The following is a 16,384-nucleotide window of genomic DNA, read 5'->3' as shown; positions in this document are numbered from 1 at the left end:
ATATATGTGTGTGTGTGTGTGTATATATATATATAAAACTCAGCACAGAGACTGGCATGTATGTGTTCAGAAACTATTATTCTACTGTATGATTTATTTAAATAGTCTCCTATTGTATTAGTTAGCTAGTGCTGTGTAACAAATCACTACAAACTTAGTGACAAAACACTTTTATTATCTCACAGTTTCTGTGGGTCAGGAATCTGGGTTTGGTTTAGCTGGGTCCTCTGTTCAGGGCCTCTCCCTCACTGGTTACAGTCAAGGTGTCGGCTGGGGCTGGGGTCTCATACAAAGGCTCAACTGGAGAAGTTGCTGCTTCCAAGTTCATATGGTTGTAGGCAGGATTCAGCTCCTGTGGAGCCTTGGTTCTGGAGGTCACCCTCAGTTCCCTGCCACGTGGGCCTCTCCGACACAGCCGATGGCTTCACCAGAGCATGCACACTGAGAAGGTGACAATCTGCTAGCAAGATGGAGGTTGATGGCCAAAAGGCACGTGAAAAGATGCTCAAAGTTGCTAAATATTAGAGAAATGCAAATCAAGGCTACAATGAGGAATCACCTCACACCAGTCAGAATGGCCATCATCAAAAAATCTGCAAACAGGGCTTCCTGGTGGCGCAGTGGTTGAGATTCCGCCTGCCAATGCAGGGGACGCGGGTTCGTGCCCCGGTCCGGGAGGATCCCACATGCTGCGGAGCGGCTGGGCCTGTGGGCCATGGCCGCTGGGCCTGTGCATCTGGAGCCTGTGCTGCGCAGCGGGAGAGGTCACAACAGTGAGAGGCCCGCATACCGCAAAAAAATAAATAAATCTGCAAACAATAAATACTGGAGGGGGTGTGGAGAAAAGGGAACCCTCCTACACTGTTGGTGGGAATGTAAGTTGGTGCAGCCACTATGGAGAACAGTATGGAAGTTCCTTTAACAACTAAAAATAGCGTTACCATATGATCCAGCAATCCCACTTCTGGGCATATATCCAGAGAAAACCATTATTCAAAAAGACAGATGCACCCCAGTGTTCACAGCGGCACTATTTACAGTAGCCAAGACATGGAAGCAACCTAAATGTCCGTGGACAGAGGAATTGACAAAGAGGTTGTGGTACATACACACAATGGAGTATTACTCAGTCATAAAAAACAGTGAAATAATGCAACATGTAACAACATGGATGAACCTAGAGATTATCATACTAAGTGAAATAAGCCAGACAGAGACAAATATCATGTGATATCACTTATGTGTGGAATCTAAGAAAAAAGGATGCAGATGAACTTATTTCCAAAACTTAGGGTTACCAAAGAGGAAAGGTGGGCGGGGGAAAGGATAAATTAGGAGGTTGGGATTGACATATACATACACTACTTACTATGCATAAAATAAATAACCAACAAGGACCTACTGTATAGCACGGGGAACTCAATATTTTGTAATAACCTATAAGGGGAAAGAATCTGAAAAAGAATATATATATATGTCTGCGTGTATGTATAACTGAATCACAGTATGTACGTACTATGATATTGTAAATCAAGTATACTTCAATTAAAGCAAAAAGAGTTACAAAACAATGCAGGTCACAGCCTCATGGAACTTGATGACAGGAGTGGGCCTCGCCTAACACCACCCAGCTGTGTGGGGCTGGCCCGCTCACCCCAGATCCATAGGGCTCTCCGGCCTATGCCCTTGGCACCGACTGGATTGTGCAGAATCCCGAGGACTAGCGAGCACCTCCTGTGGGCCGGCGGTGGCAGCAGTGTGCGCTGCCGTGGTGAGCAGAGCACACGCTATTCCTGCAGTCTGGGATCTCGCCTCTCTCGGGGGAGACTCAGCTTTGAACCGTGTGATGCTGGTGGGCACCAGGTGTCTTCAGGGGGGATGACAGTGTCCCGGGATTAGTGTGATGATGCCACAACCCTGTGAATCTCCTAAAAGACACTGAACCGGACACTATTTATTTATAAATTTATTTATTTTTGGCTGCATTGGGTCTTCGTTGCTGCACACAGGCTTTCTCTAGTTGGGGCGAGCGGGGGCTACCCTTCGTTGTGGTGCGCGGGCTTCTCATTGCGGTGGCTTCTCTTGTTGCAAAGCACGGGCTCTAGGTAGTGTGACTCGCAGGCTCTAGAGCGCAGGCTCAGTAGCTGTGGCACACAGGCTTAGTTGCTCCGCAGCATGTGGGATCTTCCTGGACCAGGGCTCGAACCCGTGTCCCCTGCATTGGCAGGCGGATTCTTAACCACTGCGCCACTGGGGAAGCCCGAACTGGACGCTTTAAAAGGGTGAATTTTATAGTAGGTGAATTCTGTCTCAATTTTTAAAAAAGGAAAAGAAAAGGAAAGAGCGTGGATGAGGTGGGGCTCACAGGTCATAAGAAGTGCTGCCCAGGGGCTTCCCTGGCGGTCCAGGGGTTAGGACTCTGTACTTCCACTGCCGGGGGCGCAGGTTCGATCCATGGTTGGGGAACTAAGATTTTGCAAACCGAGCGGCACAGCCAAAAAAAAAAAAGAAAAATAGTCCTGCCCATGACAAGAGTGGGCGAATTCCTATCCATGCAGGCCTCTGATCACCACCCTTCTAAGTTCTGTCTGCTTCCCTCCAGTGATTTATTTCTCCCTCACAGCGCTGGGCACCTTGCACCTGGCGTTTTCGTTGTCTGTGTCTGAGATTTACCGACCCTGCCTCGTCGGCAGTTCTGAGGGCAGGGTGTGTGGGGGGTCAGCAGGCCCCGGCTTCATGCAACCCTGTCTGCACCCCAGGGCTCTGCTGTCACCGTCCTGAAATTTGTGATAGTTTTTGAACAAGGGGTCCCACATTCTCATTTTGCCGCCAGCTCTGCGGATTCTATAGCAGGTCCTCCTGATGGCCTCGATCCACTGCTGGCCCCTCACGGGGGGCTCGGGGTTCACCCTGATGGGAAAGTGAAATCCTAGCATCTTTGTCAATGAAGATCACAGGGACAGCCTGGCGCCAGCTGGTGCGCCTCGCAGCCTGCTGTCTGTGAGCCCCGGGGACGTGTTCCTGTGGGCACAAGTTTCGTCCTCGCCCTTCTCTGCTCCGGTCTAAGCCAGTCTGGACTGAGCACAGCCGGGGTGGAGGCTCTGTGGTGGTCACCTCACTGCCCAAGTCCAGCTCCAAGGACTAGAGGACAGCCGGCAGTGGGCATTAGAGGGCTGGGGCGTGGGGAGATTTGCAGATGGTAGATGTGAGGGCAGAGAGAGAGACACCACCTCAACAATGATTCATGAGCTGCCCATGTTCACAGCAGTGTGATTCACAGTAGCCAGAAGTGGAAACAGCCTGAACGTCCATCAATGGACGGTGGATACACCCACTGTGCCCCTCCAGACACGGGAGCATTACTCAGCCGTGAAAAGGAGTGAAGCCCCGACACTTGCTACCATGTGGATGGACCCCGAGAACACGATGCTCAGTGAGAGAAGCCAGACACAGAAGGACCCACAGGGTGTGATTCCATTGATGGAATCTGGGAAACGTCCAGAACAGGCAGATCCACAGACACAGACAGTGGATTCATACTTGTCAGGGGCTGGGGAGGGAGAGGGGGGTGACCGCTCATGAGGACGGGGCCTCCTCATGGGGTGATGAGAATGTTCAAAGATTGATTGCGGTGATGGTCACACAACTTTGTGAATGTACAGAAAGACCAGTGAATTGTCCACTTTATGCAAATTGTGTGGCATGAGAATTATATCTCAATAAGACAAAAAAAAAAAGGTGCCTGGTTTATCAGTCACCATCTCCAGGTTTGGCTAATGTCCCCTAGTTGCATAAGGAGCTGCCATTGGGGGACTGGGTGAAGGGTGCCCGGGACCCCTCTGTACTAGTTTCCAACTTGTCGTGAGTCTTTCATTGATTCAAAAAACAAAAAGTTGAAGGATCGGAGGCATAGACGGTCCCTGCAACGTTGAGGCGAGTCTCGGCCTCCAGGTCTGTGGGCATGTTGCTCTGGCCCTCGCATTTCTCATCCCTGCAGTCCACTGCTGCCTGGCCCTCCGCGCTCTCCAGGGCGCCCCTCTGGCCTCAGTGGCCAGAGCAGTTCCAATACTAGGCGACGGGCCCGGTAGAGCAGATCCTGCTGTTGGAGGAGATTCTAGCCACTCCAAGAGCCCAGAGGGCGTTCCTGAGGCCACAGCGCCACCTGCAGGTGACGGTGGGGATGTCGGTTCTCCATCCTGGCCTTTGATTGGCAACAAATTAGCCTCAACTCAGAGAAAGGGAACCAGCATTTAAATTCTTATTTTTTAATCATTTTTAAAATTTTATTTATTTTTGGCTGTGTTGGGTCTTCGTTGCTGCACGCGGGCTTTCTCTAGTTGCAGAGAGCGGGGGCTACTCTTCATTGCGGTGGCATCTCTTGTTGTGGAGCATGGGCTCTAGGCATATGCAGGCTTCAGTAGTTGTGGCATGTGGGCTCAGTAATTGTGGCTCGCAGTCTCTAGAGCGCAGGCTCAGTACTTGTGGTGCATGGGCTTAGCTGCTTTGCAGCATGTGGGATCTCCCGGACCAGGGATTGAACCTGTGTCCTTGCATTGGCAGACAGATTCTTATCCACTGTGCCACCAGGGAAGCCCTTTTTTTTTTTTTTTATCATTTTTAACTTTAAATTTTCATATTGGGGTATAGTTGATTTACAATGTTGTGTTAGTTTCAGGTGTACAGCAAAGTGGTTCAGTTATACATATACATATATCTATTCTTTTTCAGATTCTTTTCCCATGTAGGTTATTACAGAGTATTAAGTAGAGTTCCCTGTGCTATACAGTAAGTCCTTGTTGGTTATCTATTTTATATATAGTAGTGTGTGTATGTTAATCCCAACCTCTTAATTTATCCCTCCTCCCCACCTTTTCCCTTTGTTAAACAAACTGAAAGTTTGTTTTCGAAATCTGAGTCTCTTTCTGTTTTGTAAATAAGTTCATTTGTGCCATATTTTAGATTCCACATATAAGTGACATCATATGGTATTTTTCTCTTTCTGACTTACTTCACTTAGTATAATAATCTCTAGATCCATGCATGTTGCGGCAGATGGTATTATTTTGTTCTTTTTTATGGCTGAGTAGTATTCTATTGTATATATGTACCACATCTTCTTTATCCATATCTGTCGATGGACATGTAGGTTGTTTCCATGTCTTGGCTAATGTAAATAGTGCTGCTATGAATGTTGGGGTGCACGTATCTTTTCAAATTAGAGTTTTCTTCCGATAAATGCCCAGGAGTGGGATTCCTGGATCATATGACAACCCTATTTTTATTTTATTTATTTTTTTTTTTGACAACCCTATTTTTAATTGTTTGAGGAACCTCCACACTGTTCTCCATAGTGGTTGTACCAATTTACATTCCCACCAGCAGTGCAAGAGGGTTCCCTAAATTTTTATATATATTTTTAAATTTATTTATTTATTTTTTGGCCATGCCGTGAAGAATGTGGGATCTTAGTTCCCCGACCAGAGATTGAACCCGTGCCCCCTGCATTGGAAGTGTAGAGCCCTAACCACCAGACTGCCAGGGAATTCTCTCCCTAAATTTTTTTTTTTTTTTTTTTTTGTTGCGGTACGTGGGCCTCTCACTGTTGTGGCCTCTCCCGTTTGCGGAGCACAGGCTCTGGACGCGCAGGCTCAGCGGCCATGGCTCACGGGCCCAGCTGCTCCGCGGCATGTGGGATCTTCCCGGACCGGGGCACGAACCCATGTCCCCTGCATCGGCAGGCGGACTCTCAACCACTGCGCCACCAGGGAAGCCCCTCTCTCCCTAAATTTTTTAACTGAGTTTTTTTTTAAATAAACGTTTTAGAATAATTTTAGAATTTTAGAGGTGTTTCAATGAGAGTTCCTGTCTACCCATCACCTAATTTCTCCCAGTGGTCACGTCATTCATAAGCAGTGCGTTTGTGACAACCAAGAGGTGGACGTGGGTACATTTCTGCGACCTCAATCTACTCTTTATTCAGATTTCACTAGTTTTCCCTAATGTCTTTTTTCTGTCCCAGGACCCCCTCTAGGATCCCACCTTGCATTTAGTTGGTCATATGCCTTAGGCAAACCCTGGGGCACCCTCGGTCAGGGGGTTGGCTCAGCCCCCTCCCCTTCCTCCCAGGGGACCTTGGGGGTCAAATGATACAGGTGATCATCTTTTATAAACTATCAAAGGTCATGTGAACATCCAACCCTTTCATCTAATTCAGTTTTGGAACATGTGGAAACCTCATCAGGGATAACATTGTAAATCACTAGCAAATCTTTCTGGCAAATTGCCTTTGTTACATTTACCCTCTCTGCATTTTGAAGCATCCTATCTGTGCCGTCCTCAACGTCTGGCAGAGTAACCAGAAGGCCAGGCTCCCAGAGCAATTTTTTTGTTTGTTTTTGTTTTTTTGTTTCTTGCGGTATGCGGGCCTCTCACTGTTGCTCCCGTTGCGGAGCACAGGCTCCGGACGCGCAGGCTCAGCGGCCATGGCTCACGGGCCCAGCCGCTCCGCGGCATGTGGGACCTTCCCAGACCGGGGCACGAGCCCGTGTCCCCTGCATCGGCAGGCGGACTCTCAACCGCTGCGCCACCAGGGAGGCCCCCAGAGCAATTTTTATGTCTATTCACAAGCGCACGACTCTTCCATGTGGACACTGCTAACACCCACCCAGCATTTCAGCGCCAATCATGCTCAGCTAACGTGGTACGTTTTTCTTCCAGGGAGCGGACATTGGGTTCCTGAACCTCGGCGCTGAAGACAGCCAGGCCTCCAGCACAGGTCAGTGTCCTGAGGTTTTTCTTTTCTCCACGTTCAGTGTTTGCGCAGGCCTTTGATTGGCGGTTTGGAGCCAGGATGAGTTAAGAGGTTGGGGTTTGCTGTCCAGGCGGCGTCCTCGCTGTGCACGCCTGCATCTTCCCAGCTCTGCTTGTTTCTGAGGGCTCGTCTTATCCATCAAGAGGGCACGACAGCCACAGGGAACGTCTTCTGCCCTTGGCTCTGGGAGCAGGGGCACAGAGCAGGGAGACTGGCAGGGTGGTCCGGCAGGGTGGGTCCTAGCGCACCCAGGATGGGCGCAGAGCGGCGCGGGCCCGTCAGTGCCACCTGCTTCCCAGCTCTTAGCTTCCTCCTCAAGAGGCTTAATTGGGGTCTACGGTGCTTCACTCCATTTCCCGTTGGCGTGGAGGGTGACCCGTCGATGGCCATCGGCCAGAGCAGAGCTAAGTCGTGGGCTGCGACAGGTATCTGAACCCCGTCACCCACCGCAGTGGGACAGCAGGTCGGGAAATGTGGCGAAGGCCTCCGGAAGATTAAGTCAGGAGCAAAGTAAAGCTCAGTCCTGGTCCTTTAACTCTTGCTCGCTTGTTTGTTTCTGGTCTTATTCCCAAGAGGACTTTGAGTAGCTTTTGTGACGTTTGAAGAGGAAATAGCATGAGAATGAATGAGGTTGCCCCATGGCCTGCCTGGTTCATTGACTGTAATTGTCAGGGACCACACTCCGTGCTCCTCTGATTCTGTCACAAATGTCTTTGCTACTTCCGTGGAGTTTCCTCTTTCAGGCCGTCTTTGGAATAAACTTCCGGTTTCTAACAAAAATACAGATGGATCTTTGATTCAGGTTGTGTTCAATCTAGCAAGAAATTTGAGGGAGATCTGACATCTTTATAACGTATATTCTCATTCAGTGTGTGTGTGTGTGTTTGTATAAAAGAAAACATGTTAGACAAGAAGGCAGACACTAAATGATTCCATTCAGATGATATTTCCAGAAAAGGCAAATCTGTAGGGACAGAAAGGTGACTCAGGGTTGCCAGGGGCTGGGGCAGGAATGGGGAAGAACTGTGCTTGGGCACCAGGCATCTTACAGGGCGAAGGGGAGGGTGCAGAACTGCGAGGGGTAGGGGTCGGGGTGGTCTCGTGACTTGGTGGACTGACTGCAGAATCTTTGAGTTGTGTCCTTCAAACTGGCCAATTTTATGCTGTGTAAAGTGAAGCTCAGTAACGTTAAAACGTATATATTTTAGCTCAGCTTGGGAGGGAGGCTGTGCCTGCAAAGACCAGAAGCTGAGATTGGAACCCTGGGGTCCGTCTGGCCTGGTTATGCTCCGCCAAGGCCCCAAACAGATTCACAGTGTTAACTCTGTTTCACAAAGTCGCCAAGTGGGAGGGAAGTTTGGAGAGCGGCCCGGAGCCAGGCGAGGTCGCGCAGGGGGTATGTGTCTGCGCAGCGTGCGGGACGAGCTAGCCCCGCTCAACCCTTCTGTGTAGTGTTAACATCTGACCAACTTCTTGTAAAAAGAAAGTGAATTTAGACAAGGACAAAGGAGAGGTAAGTCACCCCAAACCCCCCACCCATCGAGGACCACTGCTGACACCTCAGTGAGTGTCCTTCCGAATCTCTCTGTGAATTACTTCTCCCGCACGCACGGGGTTTTGGAGAAGTAGGATTTTCTGTTTGATGTACGCATTCCCTTGATGGGCATCTTCCCTCATCCATAAAACCTAGATTTCCATCTTCTTTCCTGAAGCCGGATGTTACAGATGAATTATAATTTATTTCATTAAAAAAATTTATTTATTGAAGCGTAGTTGATTTACAGTGTTGTGTTAATTTCTGCTGTACAGCAAAGTGATTCAGTTATACGTATATATATATATTCTCTTTTCATATTTTTTTCCATTCTGGTTTATCACAAGATATTCCCTGTGCTATACAGTAGGACATTGTCGTTTGAATTATAATTTATTTCTTTTAAAATAATTTTATAATTGATTTAACTGGTCTTATTAGTAGGCTTTTTTGAGGGTGTTCATTTTCTTTTTCTGTTTTTCTTTTTTTCTCTCTCTCTTTTTAAATTTTGCTACGTTCTGGGGTGGATGTCCTTGTGCAGACTTCCTACATCCTTGGTTGCCCTTTGGGGTAAATTCCTGGAAGTAGGTTTGCCTTGTCTGTGAATTTAAGTCTGAGTGTTCTCATTTACATTTTTTTTTTTTTGCGGTACGCGGGCCTCTCACTGTTGTGGCCTCTCCCGTTGCGGAGCACAGGCTCCGGGCACACAGGTTCAGCAGCCTTGGCTCACGGGCCCAGCCGCTCCGCGGCATGTGGGATCTTCCCGGACCGGGGCACGAACCCGTGTCCCCTGCATCGGCAGGCAGACTCTCAACCACTGCGCCACCAGGGAAACCCCCTACATTTTTTTAAAATCATATTTTATACATTTCCTATGCAACTTGAAATTCACTCTCTTTTTAAAAGAAATTTATTTATTTTTGGCTGCATTGGGTCCTGGTTGCTGTGCACGGGCTTTCTTTAGTTGCTGTGAAAGGGGGCTACTCTTCATTGTGGTGCGCGGGCTTCTCATTGTGGTGGCTTCTCTTGTTGTGGAGCACAGGCTCTAGGCGCGCGGGCTTCAGTAGTTGTGGCTCACGGGCTCTAGAGTGCAGGCTCAGTAGTTGTGGCGCATGGGCCTAGCTGCTCTGCGGCATGTAGGATCTTCCTGGGCCAGGGCTTGAACCCGTGTCCCCTGCATTGGCAGGCAGATTCTTAACCACTATGCCACCAGGGAAGCCCTCATTTACATTTTGACCTTCAGCCGCAAAGACCTCCAGAAACGCACCATTTCCCATCCCAGGGTGCGTCTCCCTATCCTCCCAAGTTCAGTTTTAGGTCCTGGCCAACCTGACAAGCCCAGGTGATTTCAGCTCTTGTGTCCGGGCGTCCTTTTCGTGAGCGCAGCCGTTTCTCTAAGGCGAATGGCCCAGCTGCGTCCTTTCTGTTGGGGTTTCTCTCCCAGCGATTTTTTTTTTTTTTGGCCCCGCCACACGGCATGTGGGATCTCAGTTCCCTGACCAGGGACCAAACCCTTGCCCCCCTGCATTGGAAGTGCAGAGTCTTAACCACTGGACCACCAGGGAAGTCCCAGTGATGCGTTTAAATTCTATTTCTCTGTCTGTACGCCGTCCACTGCGAATTTTTTTCTGAGCGTGTCTTTGCACTTTGCTCATCGTGGGTTTTGTCATCGGGCATCTGAAACGTCTCTCGCACACCCACGTTCTCCTTTGTGTTTTGTGTGGCCTTCCTCCACATGTCAAGATTATAAAAAGACAATTCACCTGCGTTTTGTTCACCGTGTATTTTACCCTTAAATCCTTGCACCATTTGAAATTCAGCTGTGCTAGTGGGTCTCACGCAGGCATGATTCTGACCCCCTGCTCCCCACTCAGGGGACACTGGGCCATGTCAGGGGACATCTATGGTTGTCATGAGTGGGGGGCTTCTGGCATTGAGGGGGTTGGGGGCAGGGATGCTGGTCCACACCTTGCAGTGCCCAGGACGCCCCCCACAGAGGAGGGCCAGCCTCCCTTTCAACAGTGCCCAGTGACCGCTGGGGGAGACAGAATTGTACCCTGAGCTGGTGCCCACCGCTGGCCTTGCAGGAGTTTTCTGTTCCAAGGAAGCCTACTGTCCTGTACGCGCTCCTGGAAGGGGGGAAGCTGGGCTTTTCCTGATTGCTTTTTAGTCTCATAGTCACGATGAGTACATCCTGTTTGCCAGGCCTTGTGCTCAGCATCTGCAGGCGTCCTCACATCCAGTTCCCCACAGCACTGGGGGCGGGCAGGGGGAGTCTCCTGTTGCTGGGCCGCCGCCTTTCCAGGGAAGCCAGGGTGTCACCAAGCACCCCACCCATCCTGATGACAGCACGCTGATCCGCTGCACTCAATTTCTGCAGACACCAGGGCTGAAAGAGGAACCGGAGTTTGGGGTCCGGGGCTGGAGACATTCCCCAGAGTGCTGCAGTTCCCACTGGTGGCCACTAGGGGGCAGTGAAAGTCCACGGGGTCTCTGGCGGGGCCGACCTTGAGCCAGGCAGGGATGTTGATGGAGGGGGTGCAGGGGGTGCAAGGGGGCGCCCAGTTGTCTTCAGTCAACCCCTCGGCCCTCCTGGAGACCCGTGACCACCCGTCCACGTTCTCCGAGACATTCTGGTTCAGCCCCCAGGGTCCCATGGTCACCCTGTTCTGGGCACACACACCACACCCCCCTGCCCCTGCTTGCAGACCTCTGTGGGTCCATTGGGTGTAAGAGGGAGGCACAAAACACGGGCTCTGTCACCTTGGCGGGCTCACGGAACCTGCACCCCCGAACCCACCCTGGCCCCAGCACCCTCCAGTGGCTGGAGCAGAGCCTGGACCAGGGAACGAAGGCCAAAGGGTGCGGGTGGGCAACCCCGCCGTGACGACTGGGTCTTGCTTCTGTGACTCTCTCCCCTGGCGCCTGGAGCCGGGTCAGCGGCTCTGGCTCCTGGGGGACTTCCCCAGGCAGCCACCCTCAAAGCCTCCTTGTTTGGAATCTGCCCAGTGTCCCCTGCGGCACCCTCGGGCGTGTGTCACCTCCCAGTACAGTCACCTGGGCAGTGGCTGCCCGGCCTGGCCAGGCACGGGGTGACCCTCCCAAAGATTTCCTCCATCCCCTCAGCAAGGATTTCCCATTGTCTGCCCAGGCCAGGCTCTGGGGGACGCCAGTGAGCAGGGCGGGCAGAATCCCCAGCTCTCACAGGACTGATGTGTCAGTGAGAATCGTGGACCCATTTGGGGTCTCTCCCTCTCAGGAGTGCTGACGTCAGGGCCTGGACGCTGTGGGGTGTGGAGCAGCCTCCCTGAGCCCCCGGTTGTGACAACCACAGATGTCCCCAGGCATCACCCAGTGTCCCATGGGGGCAGGGTCACCCGGGTGAGACCCCTGCCTCACTGATCCCTCTCTCACTCTGTCTTTGGATGTGTTTAGGGCCCCACTGGGTGGATTTTCCTGTTGGTTTGGAAGCTCTGAGTGGCCGCGATCACAGCCGGTTGGTTCCTGCCTCATGGAAGGGCTTAGCAAGTGTCCCTACGGCGTGGCAGCTGTGCCAGGGCTCTGGTGTGGGCCATCGTGGTGCTGGCTTTCCTTATGGAGGTGCCGTCGTTCTTTGAGCAAGAGCTGGGCTTTCCAATATGGCAGCCGTGAGCCCCAGGTGGCCACTGAGCGCCTGCCTGAAAGGGGGCCAAGGTGGAAATGAGAAGATTTTGCACGGACTGGGGTGATTCTTGGTTGAGAACGATTTCTCAGGCACTTCTCCAGCCCTCCCGCCCATGGTGAGAATGCAGAACTCCGTGACCTCCCAACAGCGGGGTGTTTTTCTGATAGCCCCTGTTCTCCCGGGAGTTTGCGAACATTTCTGCTGAAAGCGCCTATTGGAGCCCTTTATCTTGAGCGAGTGGCCCTGGTATGGGGAGCAAACTCCAACCCAGCGCGCGAGCCAGAGCGTGTTTCTTTCTCCTGGTTGGTTACCCACTTCTGATCTGTCCCGGGTGTGTTGAAATGCACATTATTATCAGTTCTCTCCATGGACAAGCTGTTCTCCTGAAAGAACTGCCAAGATAGACAGTTAAAAACCTTAAAACGTTCTGCTCACGGAAGGTCACGGTTTCTGCTGTCCCTGCCTTCCTGACAGCATATATGATACCTATGTAATTATGGGGTCCCGCGCAGAAACCGGCCAAGGGGGCCCCCGCTGCAGCCCACAGGGCTCAGAACCCTCTCCCTGCAGGCTGCAGCTCTGATTCTGGAGACCAGGCCACGTGGTGCTTCCCATGGCAGCGGGGGCAGTTCAGACATGAGTTTGACCCCCTACCGCAGGGTCTCACCCTGCTGATCCTGCCCCCAGGGGACACCTGGCCGTGTCTGGGGACGTCTGTGGTCGTCATGACTGGGGAGTTCCTGGCGTGAGTGGGTGGGGGCCAGGGAGGCTGTTCCATACCCCACAGTGTCCAGGATGGCCCCCCAGAGGATACCCCAGCCCCATGTCAGCAGCACCCGGTGAGTGGGAGGAGAGACCCCTTCTCCACAAGATTCTTCCTCCCAGGATCAATCGAGATCACTCTCCTTATGCTCTACTGTGAGTTATTACCGTGGTTCCCACCCAGGCCCCACTCTTCCGACCCTGCGGGCTAATCCCCTTATGGACTGGTTAGTGCTGCCACCTGATTCTACCAGTCTGAGCATCGAGGCCCAGAGAGGCTCATGTCTGATACAGCAGAGCCAGGCTTCCTCCCGTGGGGCAGCGAGAACTGGCTCAGCCCAGGCGGCAGCCAAGGCACAGAGACCCCTGTATCCCCAGTCACGGGCGCGTTGCTAGGCAACCACTTGAACAGTCAGCCTCCCTCAGGGCAGGGATGATACACACATGCGGTCGTAGGTAGAGTCACAGATTCAAGGCCTCGTTTGACTCCAAACACGCACAGGGTGACAGTCACGTATGATATGTCACATATGAGGCCCAGCCTCATGGTCTCCTCTGTGGGCCCCCTCTTTCCTCAGTCTCTCACTGCAGGAAGGGCCCTGCCCTTGACACCCACGTGATTTGTCCTTTTGATCAACTCAAAGTCAACTGACTCGGGGCTTTAAGTACACCCTCCGAATCCCTTCTGTACGAAGTCTCCTAATATGGGAAATGGTATCACGTTCACAGTCCTGCCCACACTTGGGGGTTGGTACACAGGGGGCAGGGGTTTGGGGACTTAGAATCCTTATGGCCACAAAGGGGGAGAAGGGGGCATGGTCATTCCAGACCCAGCCATGCTGAGCCTCCGCCAGGGCCATGCAGGGGGTCTCTTTACCCTCGCCTTCCTTGCTGAGGCACCGCGGGTGGGTCAGGGTTGGGGTAGAAAGGCGGTGCTTGGAGAAAGCATGCTTTGTCCTCGCCACAGCTAAACAAACCCATAGCTTCACCTGGTTTTATTTATTTGTTTATTTATTTATTTATTTATTTTTGCCACGCTGTGGGGCATGTGGAATCTTAGTTCCCCCGACCAGGGATCAAACCCGTGCCCCCTGCAGTGGAAGCTCAGAGTCTTAACCGCTGGACCGCCAGGAAAGTCCCCTCACCTGGTTTTTTAAAAAAAAAAAACCTTTAATTTGAAATAATTCCAGATTCATAGGAAGTTGCAAAAACCGTGCAGAGCGATCCCATGCACCCTTCCCCCAGCTCCCCTCAGTGGCGGCATCTCGTGTAACTATTGCACAAAAATAAGAAGTTGGCGTAGGGACTGCGTGTGTGCAGAGTTCTGGGCCCTCTGTCACGTGCACGGATTCGGCTCTGTTTAATTTGTGGGTGTGTAGGACCGTCACATGTCTGCAGAGTGGAGAGAGCTCTTCCTGCTGTGTTTGGGGGGGCTGGGAAAAACAGATACGAACATCTAACCTTGGGCGGCACAGTGCCCCACGCTCGTCGTGCAGGGCTGTGCCTCTCTTTTCCCACAATTCTGGGCATCTCGTCTGTCGCCTTATTAGGCAGCTAGCCCTTCCAGTGGGTTTATTCTCTTGGGGGGGGGTGGTCTGCAATTCTGTGGAGGCTCCCAGCACCAGAAGGCTCAGGTTCAAATCCAGATGCACCCCTCACTCACACGGACACCCCAGGCGACTCACTTGCCCTTTCTGAGCATAGGGGGCGGGCCCGCTGTCACCACCGCGGTCCTGGCATCCACAGGAGGGCCGCCAGAGGGAGGAGTGACGGGGAGGGCCGGGAGTTATAGTGAGGTACCCCAGTTCTCTCAGGGGTGAGAACCGTCCCTCATCCTCCCCTGGCCCTTCTGCCCAGGCTCTGAGGACTGCTGAGACATCCCGTTGTTGGAATCAAGGCTTCCTCAACTTCCCCAGAGTTCTCTGCCGTCTTCTCTGCGCCCTGAATGGCAGGCGCTCCCCAGGCGGTGGGGGCTTGTTGTGTGCTTCTTCCTCACGGGAGCCCATGCAGTGGCAGCACCCCATGTCACTGCACCTCCCGTGGGAGGGGGAATTCCAAGATGGCACCAAAGACCCCCGCCCCCCTGGTGTCCACACACTGTCCTATCCCTGCTCCTCAGTGTGGGCAGAACCTGGAATGGATGGGATGCCACTCTGTGGTTAGGCTGATGTGATATGGCCCAAGGGACTTTATAACAAAGACCCCTGATCGGTGGACTTTTGAGTTCGTTCATCACAACGATTGTCTGGCTGGGCTTGACCTAATCAGATGAGCCCTTACAAGAGACCAGAAGCCTATCTAGAGGGGTCACGTCCACAGAGACAGGAAGTAGATGGTGGGGGCCAGGGGCTGGGGGAGGGGTGGGGAGTCAGTGTTTCATGGGGACAGAGCTTCAGTTTGGGAAGATGAGAAAGTTCTGGAGATGATGTTGGGGATGGTTGTCCAACAATATGAGTGTGCTTAATGCCACTGAGCTGTGTGCTTAAAAATGGTTAGGATGGTTTATGCTTTTTACCACAAGAAAGAGAGAGAGAGAGAGACCAGAGCAACAGCAGACACTCTCCTCCTGGCTTTGGAAAAAGCAAACAGCCACACGCTGCCCGTGGAGGAGGCCATGGGAGCTGAGAGCAGCCGCCTCCCAACAGCCAGCAGGAAAATGGGGCCTCAGTCCTACAACTGCAGGGAAGTAGACTCTGCCAACCAGTCAGATGAGCTTGGAAGGGGACCCTTAAGTTCCTAGATGAGAGCTCAGCCCGGCCAGTCCCTTGATTTCAGCCTTTTGAGAACCCGAGTTGAGGGCCCAGTTAAGCCACAGCCCCGTTTCCTGACACAGAAGCCAGGAGATGACAAAGGTGTTGTCTTAGACCCTAAGTTGGTGGTGATTTGTCACGCAGCAGTAGCTGATCGATACACCTACCCTGTTGACTTCCCACGCTCGCTCTGAAACTCACCTCAGCTCTGCCAATTAGAGGGAATCATCTCCACGTCACAGAAGAGAAACTAGGAGCAGAGAGAAGCTGAGTGTTAACACGATAACTGTTCTGTGACATTCAAATTAGCTGCATCTGTCACCCAGGCCGGATCGTAAGCTCCTTCGGGTCAGGGATCTCTCCCAACTGCGGGCCGGATGTTTAGCGAGTGAAAGAAAGAATGAGACTCAGTGAGGAATCCTCACCTGACCTCCTGAGCAGAGAGGTGCGCCTGTGACCAGGACCGGTGGCATGGTGGGGCCCGCGGAGAATGTACTCATCGTGCACCGGAAGGAGTGATGACCGCACTCTGACTCCCTGGCTGAGTCAGCGGCCGGGGCCAAGGTTTGAGCTGGTGAGCCTCCTGGAATGGGACGCGCCGTCCCTGGGTCCCTGACTAACATCCCGGCCGATTCACAGCTCTGCGCGGATGAGAGGCGAGCTCGGAGCCAGGGCCCTCTGACTGCAGGACTCACAAAGCCAGGCAGCCCAGAGCCACAGAGAGCCAGGCTGCCAGCTGTGGGCGTCCTTGGCTCGAGCTGGGGCTGCGGAGTGAGGACAGGCATGCAGAGTAGGCGGGAGGAGAGGCAGCCGCACACGCACGTGCCCCCGGCAGACCAGCAACCAGGTCTCCCGCGTCCCAG

The 16,384-nt window shown here is 52.4% G+C and overlaps 1 protein-coding gene across 3 annotated transcripts in view; it reads left to right on the top strand.

Moving 5' to 3' along the window:
- GNG7 (G protein subunit gamma 7) overlaps positions 1-16,384 on the top strand; it is a 153,441-nt gene that overhangs the window by 41,109 nt on the left and 95,948 nt on the right. For all 3 annotated transcript variants that reach the window (XM_030845824.2, XM_060297434.1, XM_060297433.1), the window contains exon 2: positions 6,718-6,775. The gene's annotated coding sequence lies outside the window, so the exon portion shown is untranslated. The remainder of the gene's footprint in view (positions 1-6,717; positions 6,776-16,384) is intronic.

Source organism: Globicephala melas, chromosome 3 (genome assembly GCF_963455315.2).
Source record: "Globicephala melas chromosome 3, mGloMel1.2, whole genome shotgun sequence".
Taxonomy (NCBI): domain Eukaryota; kingdom Metazoa; phylum Chordata; class Mammalia; order Artiodactyla; family Delphinidae; genus Globicephala; species Globicephala melas.
This window is presented reverse-complemented; position numbering and strand designations above follow the sequence as displayed.